Source organism: Lepus europaeus, chromosome 6 (assembly GCF_033115175.1).
Source record: "Lepus europaeus isolate LE1 chromosome 6, mLepTim1.pri, whole genome shotgun sequence".
In the NCBI taxonomy this organism is placed as follows: domain Eukaryota; kingdom Metazoa; phylum Chordata; class Mammalia; order Lagomorpha; family Leporidae; genus Lepus; species Lepus europaeus.
In genome coordinates this window covers 25,746,014-25,762,164 of record NC_084832.1, presented here as the reverse complement: position 1 = coordinate 25,762,164, position 16,151 = coordinate 25,746,014, and positions in this window count along the sequence as shown.

Genomic DNA, 16,151 nt, shown 5'->3' with positions numbered 1-16,151 from the left:
CGCATCTCGCTGATCCGAAGCCAGGAGCCAGGTGCTTCTCCTGGTCTCCCTTGCGGGTGCAGGGCCCAAGGACTTGGGCCACCCTCCACTGCCTTCCCGGGCCATAGCAGAGAGCTGGCCTGGAAGAGGGGCAACCGGGATAGAATCTGGCACCCCAACCGGGACTAGAACCTGGTGTGCCGGCACTGCAAGGCGGAGGATTAACCTGTTAAGCCACGGCGCCGGCTAAAATATATTTCTACATTTTTAGTTACTTATAACGATAGTACCCAGGACTACCCTCAAGCAAAGTATCAAGTTATTATCTGAGCTGAATTGAATTCAGGTTTTGTGGATTTGAATCCCGTAATGCGCATCTGTACTAGATGATGATTCTACATTTACAAGAGGTGCTTTATTCTCCTTTCTGTAATAGAGTATTTAGCTGGAGTCTCCTTGTGATTTTCATGAATTTTTAATTTACAGTTTACCCTCTAAAATGAAATTTCCATGAAAAGACATATTTAAATTCTTCCCAGTTGTAGTCAAATTCTCTATGATTAAACAGTGTTCTAAGATTAACTCATTAAATAATTAGGATACAAAATCTTTTGTTGCAGATATTCTATTAGTTTCCCTGAATGTGAACAGTTCTGGACTTTTTCTAAATTTCTTGAACTGTATACAGTATTTATAGTAATCACAGTCTGGCACAACAGAGAAAGTCAAGGAGCAGTTAACTGGCTTTGCATTTAAGAAAACCAGATTCATTTCATATCTATTATTTTAATCAATTTTTAGAGAAATAATTTATGCTTTTTAATCTACCATATTAAACTATACACCATTAGTTTGCATCTATGTATATTTTATTTATATAAAATTTAATGTTCTTTTATAATTTAATTTTGTCCTTTTGGCACCGGCTTATTTCACTAAGCAAAATGGTCTGTAATTAGGGCCGGCACCATGGTTCACTTGGTTAATCTTCAGCCTGCAGTGCCGCCATCCCTTATGGGCGCCGGGTTCTAGTCCTGGTTACCCTCTTCCAGTCCAGCTCTCTGCTTTGGCCTGGAAAGGCAGTGGAGGATGGCCCAAGTGCTTGGGCCCCTGCACCCACGTGGGAGATCAGGAGGAAGCACCTGGCACTTGGCTTCAGATTGCCGCAGCGCCGGCCATGGCAGCAATTTGGGGAGTGAACCAACGGAAGAAATACTTTTGTGGCTGTCTTTGGCTCTCTCTCACTGTCTATAATTCTACCTGTCAAATAAATTAAAAAAAAAAAATGGTTGGGGCTGGCTCTGTGGCGCAGAGGGTTAACACCCTGGCCTGAATCACCAGTATCCCATGTGGGCACTGGTTCTAGTCCCGGTTGCACCTCTTCTGATCCAGCTCTCTGCTATGGCCTGGGAAAGCAGTACAAAATGGCCCAAGTCCTTGGGCTCCTGCACCCACATGGGAGACCCAGAAGAAGCTCCTAGCTCCTGGCTTCAGATCGGCGCAACTCTGGCCGTTGTGGCCAATTGGGGAGTGAACCAGTGGATGGAAGACCCCTCTCTCTCTCTCTCTCTCTCTGCTTCTTTGTGTAACTGACTTTCAAATAAATAAATCTTCAAAAAAATGGTCTCCAATTGCACTCATTTGTTGCAAAAAACAATTTCCATTTCTTATGACTGAGTAGTATTCCAATTATGTATATATATACCATAATTTCTTTTTTCTTTTATTTATTATATTTTAACTTTTATTTAATAAATATAAATTTCCAAAGTACAACTTTTAGATTATAGTGGCTTTTCCCCCCATAATTTCTCTCCCACCCGCAGCCCTCCCATCTCCCACTCCCTCTCCCATCCCATTCACATAGATTCATTTTCAATTATCTTTATATACAGAAGATCAATTCAGTATATACTGAGTAAAGATTTCAACAGATTGTTTATATGCCATAATTTCTTTATCTATTCATCAGTTGATACACATCTGGGTCAATTCCATATTTCAGTTGTTACGAATTGAGCAGCTATCAACATGGGGATATGGACATTCTCTCATATGATGATTTCTTTTCATTTGTATGAATTCCCAGGAGTATGATGGCTGGGTCATATGGAGCATCTATTTTCAGATTTCTGAGGTATCTACATATTGTCTTCATAAAGGTTGTACTAATTTACATTCCCATGAACAGTGTACTAGGGTACCTTTCTCTCAACATCCTCTGCAATAAGTTATTTTTATATTTATTTGAATGATAGCCATTCTAACTAGGATGAGATGAAACCTCATTGTGATTTTTACTTGGCATTTCTCTGATGGTTAGTGATCCTGAGTATTTTTTCTTGCGTCTGTTGGCCATTTGTATTTCATCCTTTGAAATATGCCTGTTTATATTCTTAACCTATTTCTTAACTGGATTGTTTGTTTTATTCATGAGTTTCTTTTTTTTTCTTTTTAAAGATTTTATTTATTTATTTGAGAGGCAGAGTTACAGACAGAGAGAAGACAGAAAGAAAGATCTTCCATCCATTGGTTCACTCCCCAAATGGCTATAGTAGCTGGAGCTGGACTTATCAGAAGCCATGAGCCAGGAGCTTCTTCCAGGTCTCCCACATGGGAATAGGGGCCCAAGCACTTGACCCATCTTCTACTACTTTCTCAGGCCATAGCATAGAGCTAGATCAGAAGAGGATCAGTTAGGACTTGAACTGGCACCAATATAGAATGCCAACACCACAGGCAGAAGCTTAGCCTCGTATGCCACAGCTCCAGCCCTTGTTGAGTTTTTTTGGTTTCTTTATATATTCTGGTTGCTAATTTATTTATCAGATGTATAGTTTGGAAATATTTTCTCACATTCTGTGGGTTGCCTCTTCACTTTGTTGCGTGTTTTCTTTTTGTAAAGAGCTTCTCAGCTTGATATAATTCCATTTGTCTATTTCAATACCTTGGGATATTTTAACCAAATATGTGAATGATCTCTACAATGAAAATTTCAGAACATTAAGAAAGAAATAGAAGACACAAAAAAATGGAAAAGTCTTTCATGCTCATGGCTTAAAAGAATTAATATCATTAAAAAGTTCATAGTACCCAAAGTAATTTATAGATTCAATGCAATATCAAGCAAAATACTAAGGACAATATTCTAAGATCTAGAAAAAATCTACCTTAAAATTCATTTGGAAACATAAGAGACCCCAAAAAAGCTAAAGCAATCTTAAGCAATAAAAACAAAGTGGAAGCATCCCAATACCAGATTTCAAGATACGTTATATGGTGTTATAATCAAAACAGCCTGGTGCTGGCACAAAAGTAGACATGTGGTCCAATTGAACAGATTAGGAACCCCCTAAATCAATTCACACAATTATGACAAACTAATCGTTTACAAATGAGCTAAAGCCTATCTCTTCAATAAATGGTTTAGGGAAATTGGATCTCTGCTTGAAGAAGTATGAAAAAAGACCCCCACCTTACATCTACACAAAAATCAACTTCCAATGGATAAAGTATCTAAACCTAAAACCTAAAATCACCAAATTTCCATATGCTAAATAGGGCTAATACAGCAAGACATTGGCATGGCTAGGACTTATTGGGTAAGACCCCAGAAGCACAGGCAATGAGTAGAAATATGTCATTTTATGTTTATGGTTACTGCGGCTATATATATATATATATATATATATATACACACACACATATGTATATATAAAATTTAAATGAATCTGAAATCTGTTTTGTGTATGTTATTCCATCTTCTAAGACATCCTTTCGTATTTTCTCAGATCATTGCTGGTTAAACAGCAAAATGATTGTATGAATGCATTTGTATTTGAACTTCTGAGTTCATTCATAGGATACCAAACTATGTAGTTCTAGGATTTTAATTATGTTGTGGGGTTTAGTTTTGCATATTTGTGAGGATGATATTATATTAAACCATACAAGTTCACATGTCTAAGGGAAAATAGTTAAGTATTGCAAATTTTAGATTACTGAACTCAATAATTATAAGAATCATCAAAATCTTATTTTAGAGGCAAGCATTGTGGCATCGCAGGTTAATCCGCTGCCTGCAGTGCCTGCATCCCATATGTGCACTGGTTTGTGTCCTGGCTGCTCCATTTGCAATCCATCTCCTTGCTAAAGTGCCTAGGGAAGCCGTGGAAGAGGGCCCAAGTACTTGGGCCCCTGCACCTGCATGGAAGCCCCAGAAGTTCCTGGCTCCTGGCTTTGTCTTGACCCAGCCCTGGCCATATTGGCCACTGTGGGAGTGAATCAGCAGATGGAAGATATCTTTCTGTCTCTCCCTCTCTCTCTGTAACTCTAATCTTTCAAATAAATCAAATAAATCTTTAAAAAATTTATTTTATCAGAGTATTAAATTATTAGGTAGCAAATTGGAGCATAGCACTGAATAACTGCCAGTATTGCTATAATTTGTATGATTTCTTTAAAAGAAAGTGATTCAAATTCCATATTCATATTCTTGATGTATAAAATGTTTGATTAAAATAATAAAATGAATGACTATACTCTCAAGTTTAATTTTCATAATCAAAATCCTTACCACGGGTTTATACCTGCAGCCTTGAGGAAGTATTGAGTACCAGACTAGTCCTTTCATTATAAACAACTAAATACCTGAGGGGACAGGCATGACATAAATGGTTTCAGATTCCAGGCAGCAGGCAGCTCAGGACCATGATCGGCAAGATGAGGACGATAAATGAAATGAGCCCCATGATGGCCTTCACTTTTTGCCTGGAGGCATTTCTCAGCAATGGCATGTGTAAGGAGACAGGTGCGTGTACAGAGCATGTCAGCCCTGTTAAGAAGAAGAGACAGAGATCCGCGATAGAGTTATTGAGATGACTATACAGTGCAGAACAAACTACGCAGGAGGGGACCAGTTCTGCAAAGAAAATGGCCCATAAATAAACAAAAGCCTCCCTTTGAGTCTTGGAGTTGAATTGCTTGCATGTCTCATCTTTTCACGGGGTCAGGAAAAGTAACAACAAATAAAAAACAGAACAACTATCCAAAGGCTGTGAGAACAATACTCCTGGGACTCGTACATGGCTAGGAGATAATTGTACTCAAAACAGTCAGATGGAGCAACCACCTTAATCACCCCAGCACCCTGAAGGGGTCTCAGAATTAGGTAGATATCCCAGAAAGATCTTACTGTGATTCGAGGGCTGCACTGGTACCACAGTGAACCATGCTCTACGTTCAGTCAGACAAAAGAACACTCAAAAACATCAATCTAATGTTTAAGTAAAATAACTTCCTGTCCTACTAAAATTGAGTCATTCAACATTTTCTCTGCAATGTTTACTGTTCAATCCAAAATTATTTGATATACCTAGAAGTAAGAACATATGACCCAGAAAGTTAAAAAAAAATAATAATCATTCAGGGGCCGGCGCAGTGGCGCATCAGGTTAACGCCCTGGCCTGAAGTGCTGGCATCCCATATGGGTTCCAGTTCTAGTCCTGGCTGCTCCTTTTCTGATCCAGCTCTCTGCTATGGCCTGGGATAGCAGTAGAAGATGGCCCAATTCCTTGGGCCCCTGCACCCATGTGGGAGACCTGGAAGAAGCTCCTGGCTCCTGGCTTCGGATCAGCACAGCTCCGGCCATTGCAGCCATCTGGGGAGTGAACCAGTGGATGGAAGACCTCTCTCTGTCTCTACCTCTCTCTGTAACTCCATTTTTCAATAAAAAAAAAAATCTTTAAAAAAAATCATTCAATGGTACACACTCAGATATCATAGAGATATCTATGGATATCTATCTATGGATATCAAGGATTTTAAAATTGCTATAATTTAACAATCAAATTTAAAATTGCTATAATTTAACAATCAAATATTTTACAAGAAAGATAAATAGAAGGAGAGAGAAAAAAAATTTTGGTAGTAAAAATACATGGAGGGGCCGGCGCCCAGGCATGGTGGGTAAAACTGCCGCTTGCAGCGGCAGCACCCCACCTGGGCACCAGTTTGAGACCCAGCTGCTCCTCTTCGGATCCAGCTCTCTGCTATGGCCAGGGAAAGCAGTATAAGGTGGCCCAAGTCCTTGAGTCCCTACACCCGCAACGGAGACCCAGAAGAAGCTCCTGGCTCCTGGCTTTGGATCAGCACAGCTCCTGCCGGTGTGGCCAACCGGGGAGTGAACCATCGTTTGGAAGACCACTCTCTCTGCTTCTCCTTCTCTGTGTGTATAACTCTGCCTTTCAAATAAATAAACAAATCTTTTTAAAAAATACATGGAATTTATTAAAATTAACCAAACATGAATTCTAAAACTAGAAATATAAGAACCTGTGTTAAAAATGGCTGGATGGGATTCATAGATCATTAGTATGTATGAAAAACTGGTGGCAGGATAGTGAAAATTATGCAAAATGAAGTACAGATTGACAAAATGATAAAAAGTTATATATAGAATATCATTAAGTTATGCGAAGTTATCAAAGTGCTAGCATCAATTTTAGTCATAGAATATTGTGTGTTTAAGATAATTTCAAAAATTCACTAAAATTTTTCTAATTTTTTCAAATTATATTTGGGAAAATTTAAGAATACCATTCACTGAAAAATGATAATCAAAGAAATGAAGTCAAACTTCAAATATTACACTTAAATGTAGATGAATGAATGAAAATATACATGATCAGCATGTTAACAGTAATGAAAAAAAACATTTTTCACAGAAAACAATGTTGACAATGTTAAGGTGCTGATGGAAACAAAAAACAAAAACCAGTGAATCTAGAATCAGATATTAAGCGAAATATTATTTAAATGTTAAGTAAACTCTATTTATATTCAGGAGTATAAGTTGATATATTATTAAAATATATGTACCAAAAAACTACAGGAAGCAACATGAACTAATTTCAAAAAGTAGGGTGAGTAAAAGAAGCCAGACACAAAAGAATACACTCAATAATTGAACATGATGTTTCAGAAAAAGCAAATTTGCAGCAAGCTTGTTTCTCATACAATAATATTCTCAATATACATTCATGTTGTGACATGTGAAGCATTAATTTTGTTATTGTGTTTTAATGACATTCTGTTTCATGTATGAAATATGGTTGTGTATTATATAATTCTTATATACATATATGCACAGAAATGTACAGAATATTTTCTTTATTTCTTAAACCATTAATGAACATTTAGATTGTGTCTTCATCTGGACATTGTTGCACAGAACATGGAAATGCAGATATCTCTTTGAGACCTTGTCAGTTCTTTGGATAAACATAGAAATATCAGAACAAGAATGGGAGAACCAGCAGAATCAGGGAGGGATGAAGATAGATAGGGATGGATGCTTGCAAAGTGACAGAAATAGTCAGCATCTTAATTGAGGCCATAGGAAAATGGGTGTATGGATTGGTAAACTTACACATGGATTTTCATATCTAAATTAATGGGTGAGGCACTGCATAAAAATGATACCTCAACAGAATAGGAATTTCTGTCATTTGCAGCAAGGCATATGAAACTGGTGGATAGATGCAGCATTAAGTGAAAGAAGCAGGCACAGAAGACAAACATCCTGTGTTGTCCATCATAGTTGTTTTCTGAAACAAAAAACCTCAATATGAGCCCCCAGAGTGGTGATTACGAGTCTTAGCGGTGTGGGGAATATAGAGGGTGTTGGCAGAACACATACAGAATAGAGTCAGACGGAAGGAATTAGTTCCTCGTGTTATGCAGCATAGTGGGGAGACTTGCTCACAACAATCTGGTATTTATTGTATGAACAAGTAGAAAAAGGAAGCTCCAAGCCTCCAATCATAAGGTAATGTCAAAGAAGGGGAGATGTAGATTACACCTTTCAATCAGAACACAATGTATACATGTATTTAAGTTCACACTGTGGCTCATAAATATATACAATTATAGTGCACAAAAATCTTTAAAAAGAAATTTAAAAGAAAGAACTGTTTTGAATATATCTTAGATACTGTCATTCCTGCTTTCCTTTTTCTTCTTTTATCTTCCTCTCTCCAACTGCAGGAAATCTGACAAAGACTAGGTAGAAAGCATTTTGAAACCACAAAAACTTTAAGTAATTACCTAGTTTACTTCAAGAGTAATTGAATAATAATTTTTATCACACATATAGAAAGATTCTTGGAAATGAAAAGCTATAATCTTATTGCCCATTACATTTACACTGTTATGCTCTCCTTGAATAAGCATTAGCTCCAAAGAATCATTATCACAGGAATAAAACTTGACATTGAGTTTTAGGGCATTATTGTAATTTCCTGTACGCTCACAAGGGCTTATAGTATTGTTAATATAAGTTTGAATTTACTCTGCTGGCCAATGTACAGGCAATTTCCCTTAATTATAAAAAGTCCTTATGTTTAGAGCATAATGCACATTCGGACAAGGCAAAATGCTAGCAATTAATTTGTAAGTAGAAAGCCATGTGGGCACAATGCACCGTGAGTTGCTCTATGCTATTTCAAATCCTACCAAGGGGCACAACCATCAAGAGGTTCAAAATAACTGGCTTCAAACATAGAGTTACAATTAATACAAAGTGTACTACTGCTGTTGGCACCCAGCATGAGCCGAAAGAACCATTTCAGACAAATGCTTAGTCTAATCTCACCCAACTGTAAATCATGAACTTTTCAATTCTATAAAACTGTGGCTTGATTTTTCTGGTGATCAACTCTAGCATACTTACAATTAAAATGTTTAAAGCAACATCAAAATAGTCTAAAGAAAATTAAAGCATTTTTTCAGCCTGTCAAGTGATCCATTTTCATAGCCATCTTTCGTTGGTGGTAATCTGATAATTTTGATAAAACTCAAGATTAACCAACTCTTACCCTCTTAAAATATACCTGGTCCTTTTCTTCTAAGTGGAACGATTTTTTTAATATTAAATTTTCAGGGGCTAGGGCGGTGGCGTAGCAGGTAATGCCACCACCTGTAGTGCTGTCATCCCATATGGAGTCCGGTTCAAGTCCCGGCTGCTCCACTTCCCATCCAGCTTTCTGTATGGCCTGGGAAAGCAGTAGAAGATGGTCCAAGGCCTTGGGCCCCTGCATGTATGTGAGAGACCTGGAGGAAGCCCCTGGCTCCTAGTTTGGCTTAGCTCCGGCCTTTGTAGCCATCTGGGAAGTGAACCATCAGAAGGAAGACATCTCCCTCTCTCTCGCTTTCTACCTCTGCCTCTCTGTAACTCTGCCTTTCAAATAAATAATAAACCTTTAAAAAATTTTTCTTAGAATAGACCTGAATATTCTGTATATACATTACAGTTATCATTTCTCAAATTATTAGTACATTATACTTATAACTCTAAAACAATTTTTATGTGAAAGTATACATGTACATATAATATAATATGTAGGAATATTTTTTAACTTTTATTTAATGAATATAAATTTCCAATGTGCAGCTTATGGATTACAATGGCTTCCCCCTCCCATAACTTCCCTCCCACCCGCAACCCTCCCCTCTCCCACTCCCTCTCCCCTTCCATTCACATCAAGATTCATTTTCAATTCTCTTTATATACAGAAGATCAATTTAGTATAAAGATTTCAACAGTATGCACCCACATAGAAACACAAAGTGAAACATACTGTTTGAGTACTAGTTATAGCATTAAATCACAATGTACAGCACATTAAGGACAGAGATCCCACATGAGGAGCAAGTGCACAGTGGCTCCTGTTGTTGACCCAACAAATTGACACTCTAGTTTATGGTGCCAGTAACCACCCTAGGCTGTCGTCATGAGTTGCCAAGGCTATGGAAGCCTTCCAAGTTTGCCAACTCTGATCATATTTAGACAAGGTCATAAAAGACAGAGTGAGGATAGTAACCAATGATCCTAAGAGTGGCATTTACCATGTTTGAACAATTATACAGCATTAAGTGGGGAAGAGGACCATCAGTACACACAGGTTGGGAGTAGAGCCATTGGTGGTAGAATAGAGGTTATGATTACAAAGGAATGAGGCCCAAGTGGACTAGACAGGGTCTAGAACAAAGGACAGAGTCATTATTAGAGGAGCTAAGAAAGGTGCTGTCTAAGCTACAATTAAGTTTTCTGATTGAGAGGCAAATAGAACCTGACAGAAGGAGCTTGATAATAATCTGTTGGGCTTTAGGCCTTGTAAGTTAAGAGGCCCAGACCTATCTATCTCTTCACATGGGGTACATCCTAAGGGAGGTGTGAACCTCCTAGTGGAAGGCACTCTGTTGACTTTCATTACTTGGCTGGCCTGGGAGGAGAGCTGGCCAGGTAAAGGCAGGGGGCATCTCTAACAAGAAATTGACAGTTCTGCCTGCAATGTTGCTGACCCTACTTGACCATCCCCTCACCTGCAGTGGTCCCTTTGGAAGTTGGGCTGAGTGAAGGGCTTTTCAGCTTAGAGCCAATAAGTTCTGTGGCTCTGTCCTTGGCATCCTTCGACTCCAGGGCAGGTCCATTTCCAGTGATCCAACTCTTGGCAGAGCTGCCAGGGCTCTTCACAAGCTGACTTCTGCTGAAGCCCAGGCTTACCACATTGAAAGCCACTGCAGTGGACTGGCCTGTTGGGACTCAGAGATTTTAAGAAACAGTGGTAAAAATTGATAGTGCTTCATATGGAGGGTTTTTTTTAAAAATATATATGTGGTAAATTCATTAAAGATATTGTTTGGCCTAAGTCTTGTAACATATTGATTTAGAATCTTTTCCAAGTTTAAGAATTTGCATTTGAATCAATTCCCTCACATTCTTCCACTAAAGTGTCAGTATCATTGCAATAGCCTGTAAACCACAAAACTGGTAGGGGGAGGGGATAATTGCAGCTGACAAGGAAAATTATTACTTTTTTGTTGGAGAGATAAAATTCCCAAAATGGCTCTATCTGAATAACGTATATAGACATACAGAGTTTTATTTTAGCACTATGATTTTCATTATGGCTAATTAGATTTCTTGAACCTACCTACTACTCTCCTCCCCTTTAGAAGTGAAGTGGCCTCATTTATTTACGGAGAGTATAAAAGGATGGACTTTATTCTTGTTGGGAGAAACACAGTATTAATGAAAAAATATGAGAGTCATCTAATTATTCCTCTTGAAATATGGAAACAAGAGAAACCAATAGAAAAATGCTATATGTGTCCTTGTTACCTGGGCCTCCTGGAAAATTGTTCTACCAAGTTAAATTTCAGTATCACATATTCAACATCCAGGGTACTCGTCCTTTTTCAGAATGTGAAAAAAAAAGGTGAAATTCCAGGTAATTTTTAAAAGTTGCAGAAGTGACCAACAGTTATGGAATTTTCAAATGGATGGGCATGCTCAATGCTTTTCCACTGTTTATAGCAATATATTCAAATCATTTGGCATGACCTGCCATCCCTGCCTCTTTCAACCTTGCCTCCAGTTCTCTTGCTCCCACCGTGTGCTATTATTATCTTAACATGTTGGAGTTAACCCTGTCTGCAGCTAAGTACATATCATTTATATTGCCCAGAAGGTCCTTTTCTATTTGCCCGCTTCATGTTGTACATGTTTTACTGGTTATATCTAATATCTATGCTTTAAAAATCTTTATACACCATTGTAAATGAAAGCTTTTTCACATACTCATATTTTACTGTTTTGATGCTTCTGTTATAACATTGATTTAATTGTAAAAATTATTATCAGATCCTCATGATTTTGGAAAGTAGATTTACTTTATTTTGTTTATGCTATTATACCACTGTAACTACAGATGACTTTACACCATACATGTAGTTCATGATCCTAAAAAAGAGCTATGTCTCCATCCTGCTACCACAAGCAACCATTCTTCCCTAATACGATTTAAATAAGACACATTGATATCTCTGTACTTTGTTTACTTTTGAAAAGGCCATAAACAGAACCTTTAATGTTCACTCTCTATATCATAAATGTCCACTCTCTATTTCATAGTCAAACTGCTTGTCCCCATTGATCAATCAGAATACAATGTTTATTAATAAATCTAGTTCAGTTTCTCTGTTTCCTCTAGGCCGCTTAGTTTTGATCCACCTCAGACTAAACCAGCACACAGCCACTCCCAAGAGAAGCTCCTGGAATACACTAACCTTAGTGTAAATACTCACTTTTCTGCAATCCATCCTTGCATCCCAACGTCACACTAGGGCTCCTTCTAGCCTCGGTTAGCACTCCCCTGTTAAGAATACTTTAAGAACTTGCAGACCATTCTTAGCCTGAACATTCTCCTTATTATGCTATTTTTCTCTCTCTACATATATATATATATATATATATATATATATATATTTAAAAGATTTGTTTATTTATTTGAAAATCAGAGTTACGCAGACAAAGAAGGAGAGGCAGAGAGAGAAAGAGAAAGAGAGAAGTCTTCCACCTACTGGTTCACTCCCCAATTGGCCACAATGGACAGAGCTGCGCCAATCCAAATCCAGGTGCCATGAACTTCTTCCGGGTCTTCCACATGGGTATAGGGACCCAAGGGCTTGGGCCATCTTCTACTGCTACCCCAGGCCATAGCAGAGAGCTGGATGAGAAGTGGAGCAGCTGAAACTTGAACCTGTACCCACATGGGATGTCAGCACTGCGGGTGGCAGCCTCACATGTTATGCCAACTGCCAACCTCTCAATATATTTTTCATGAAAATGAACTCGTGCATTTATATGTGCCAGATTTTCTTCATCCTATTTGCATAAATATGTAATCATCAAGATCCAAATATTAAATGTGCCAGTATGTTTATTTTCCTTTCTCCTTATGTGGAAACTGTACCTTTTTAAACTAGTGTTCCAAATCCACGTTGTCTCCTTCCATGCCATTTTTGTTTCCCTAGTTCTGGTATTAACCATCTTTTTATTTAAATAAATCACAGTAGCTCCTAACTCATTTTAAGTCTTGTTGCCTCTCCTCCATTTTACTTCAATTTTGCCATGTTTGCAAATATAAATAGCTCCATGTCATAACCTGTGGGAATTGCATAATTAGCTTTCTGTAACTTTTAGGAAAATGTGTACAGTTATTGTCTCGTGGTACAGAGAAGGAAATCAGTAGATGCCCAGTTTCTTTTCTGTTCTTACCTACCTGGTACTTCTGCTTGGACAACAGTTTTATGGATTTGCTACTCATCTGACATGTATCTCTCACCCATTCTCATCTGTAAATTTATTTCCAATTTCACTTCTCAAATGCATTCCATATTCAATCAAGTTCAGTTATTCATAGGTCAACCTTTATGGCATAATGTATTAAGCACTACTTGAGACACCTTTATTCCAATCAAAGTGCCCAACTCTGATTCTGATACAGTTTTCTATTAACACATGACCCGGAAGGCAGTAAGTGATTGTGCAAGTACTTGGGTTTCTGCCATCAAATTAGGACACCTAGGTGGACTTATGGTTTCCTAGTTGTGGCCCAGCCCATATCGGATGTCACAGGTGTTGAGGAGAGACTCAAATAATGTAAACTCTCTGTATTTCCATATCTTTTTCTGCATTGCTTTGTCATTTAAATAAGTAAATACATAAACAATTTGAAAAAAGATTATCTTGAAGTCTATTGATGTGTCTTATGATGTGTGTTAATTTGCAAATGTTGAACCATACTTGCATTTCTGGAATACATCCCACTTGATTGGGATGTATGATCTTTTTAATGTGTTTTGGATTTGATTTTCTAGTGTTTTGTTAAGAATCTTTGCATCTGTGTTTATTAAGGATGTAGGTCTGTAGTTTTTATGTTGTGTCTTTTTTTTTTTTTTTTTTTTTGACAGGTAGAGCTATAGACAGTGTGAGAGAGAGAGAGAGACGGAGAGAAAGGTCTTCCTTCTGCTGGTTCACTCCCCAAATGGCCACCACGGCCAGCGCTGCGCAGATCCGAAGCCAGGAGCCAGGTGCTTCTTCCCAGTCTCCTATGGGGGTGCAAGGGCCTGCTTGGGCCATATTCCACTGCCCTCCTGGGCCACAGCAGAGAGCTGGACTGGAAGAGGAGCAACCAGGATTAGAACCTGGCATCCATATGGGATGCTGGCGCCACAGGCGGAGGATTAACCAAGTAAGTCACGGCACCAGCCCCTATGTTGTGTCTGGTTTTGGTATCAAAGTAATGCTGACCTCATTCAAAGAATTTGGCAGAGTTTCATCCTGTTCAATATTCTGGAATAGTTTGAAGAGTATTGTAATGTTTCATAGAATACAGTAGAAAAGCCATCAGGTACTAGATTTTTCCTTGATGGGTCTATTTAGATTGTTATATTCTTGATGTAATCTTGGAAGGTTATTTGAATCCAGTAACTTATCCATTTCTTCAAGGTTTTCCAGTTCATTAGCAAATAGTTTTAATGATCTGTGATTACTTCAATTTTTACTGTAAATGGATGAAATAGAAATTTTTCCATTTAATTATGGTTTATAGCTGTTTTTATATTCCCACTAAACTGGTGTCTTTTTGCCTATTACTTATCACACTTCTTATTCAGTGAAGGTTTAATCTTTTTTACTGTAATGTAAATTTAAAATATGTTATCTCAAAAACTAAAATAATAAAGAATGGCAGAAGGGAGCAAGGTGGGAGGGAGATGTGGAAGGGAGGGGTGGGAGGAATGGCTGGCAGGGATAAGGAAATATCATTATGTTCTTGGAATTATACCTACAAGACATATTTTATCAGTTAAGAACTAATTGAAAAATAAAATAATGATTAGAATAAAAAGTTATCAATTTTTTATTTTTACATAGACTTTATATGGTACTTAAAACATATTAAATGATATTTATGCAACTTTGTAAAAACAGTTGTTTACTTGAATTAATGCTCAATACATTCTTTATTTATTTATTTATTTATTTTTATTTTTGACAGGCAGAGTGGACAGTGAGAGAGAGAGACAGAGAGAAAGGTCTTCCTTTGCCGTTAGTTCACCCTCCAATGGCCACCGCGGCCGGCCCACTGCGGCCGGCGCACCACGCTGATCCTAAGGCAGGAGCCAGGTGCTTCTCCTGGTCTCCCATGGGGTGCAGGACCCAAGCACTTGGGCCATCCTCCACTGCACTCCCGGGCCATAGCAGAGAGCTGGCCTGGAAGAGGGGCAACCGGGACAGAATCTGGTGCCCCGACCAGAACTAGAACCCAGTGTGCCGGCGCTGCTAGGCGGAGAATTACCCTGTTGAGCCACGGCGCTGGCTCAATACAGTCTTAGAAACACTTGTCTCTTAATAAGTGCTAATTATGTTAATTAAATATATAGTAATTACTTTTATTTAATATATTTTCTGTTTATAAATTAAATATACATGTTACATTTTATTAGATAACACACAACATAGCAAAGATTGAAAGAATGGTTAGTTCCCCCATAATTTTATTTTTAAGTTATCCACTTTTTGTAAGTATTTTATTTATAACACATCAATATCCATGAATAAAATATAGTTTATAAGGAATAGTATAAAATATCATATTTCTGTTACTAAATAAGTTTAAAGTTGTAGTTGTTAATCTTAAACACTAAGGAATCTTTTATATAACAAAATACAACTTTTTATATTTTCCATCAGTTAGACATTTGCATTGTATGAATTGTTGCATGTTATGTGTTTAAATTGCTATCCGAACACAATTAGAATAACATTCTAGGGGGCGGCACTGTAGCAAAGCAGGTATAGCCGCCGCCTGCAGTGCCTGTATCCGATATGGGCACCAGTTCCAGACCTGGCTGCTCCACTTCTGATCCAGCTCTCTGCTGTGGCCTGGGAAAGCAGTAGAAGATGGTCCAAATCTTTGGCCCGAAAGAATCTCCTGGCTTCAGGTAGGCTCAGCTCCAGCTCTTGGGACCATGAGGGGAGTGAACCAGTAACAGGAAGACCTCTTTCTGTCTCTTCCTGCATCTGCTTCTCTGTAGCTCTGCATTTCAAATAAATAAATAAATATTTTAAAAAATAAAATTTACTTTTATTATGGTTACAAAGTTTGAAATCAATGCAAAGGTCTTTTGTAATATGCATTTTTCAAAACTCCTTTTATGCATGCATTTAAATATTAGTTTGAACCAAAATAAACATGCCATTTTATTATTATGTGCAGTTCACTTATGTATTGGTCGCAGCCTGATAATTTTATGTGTGTATGCAA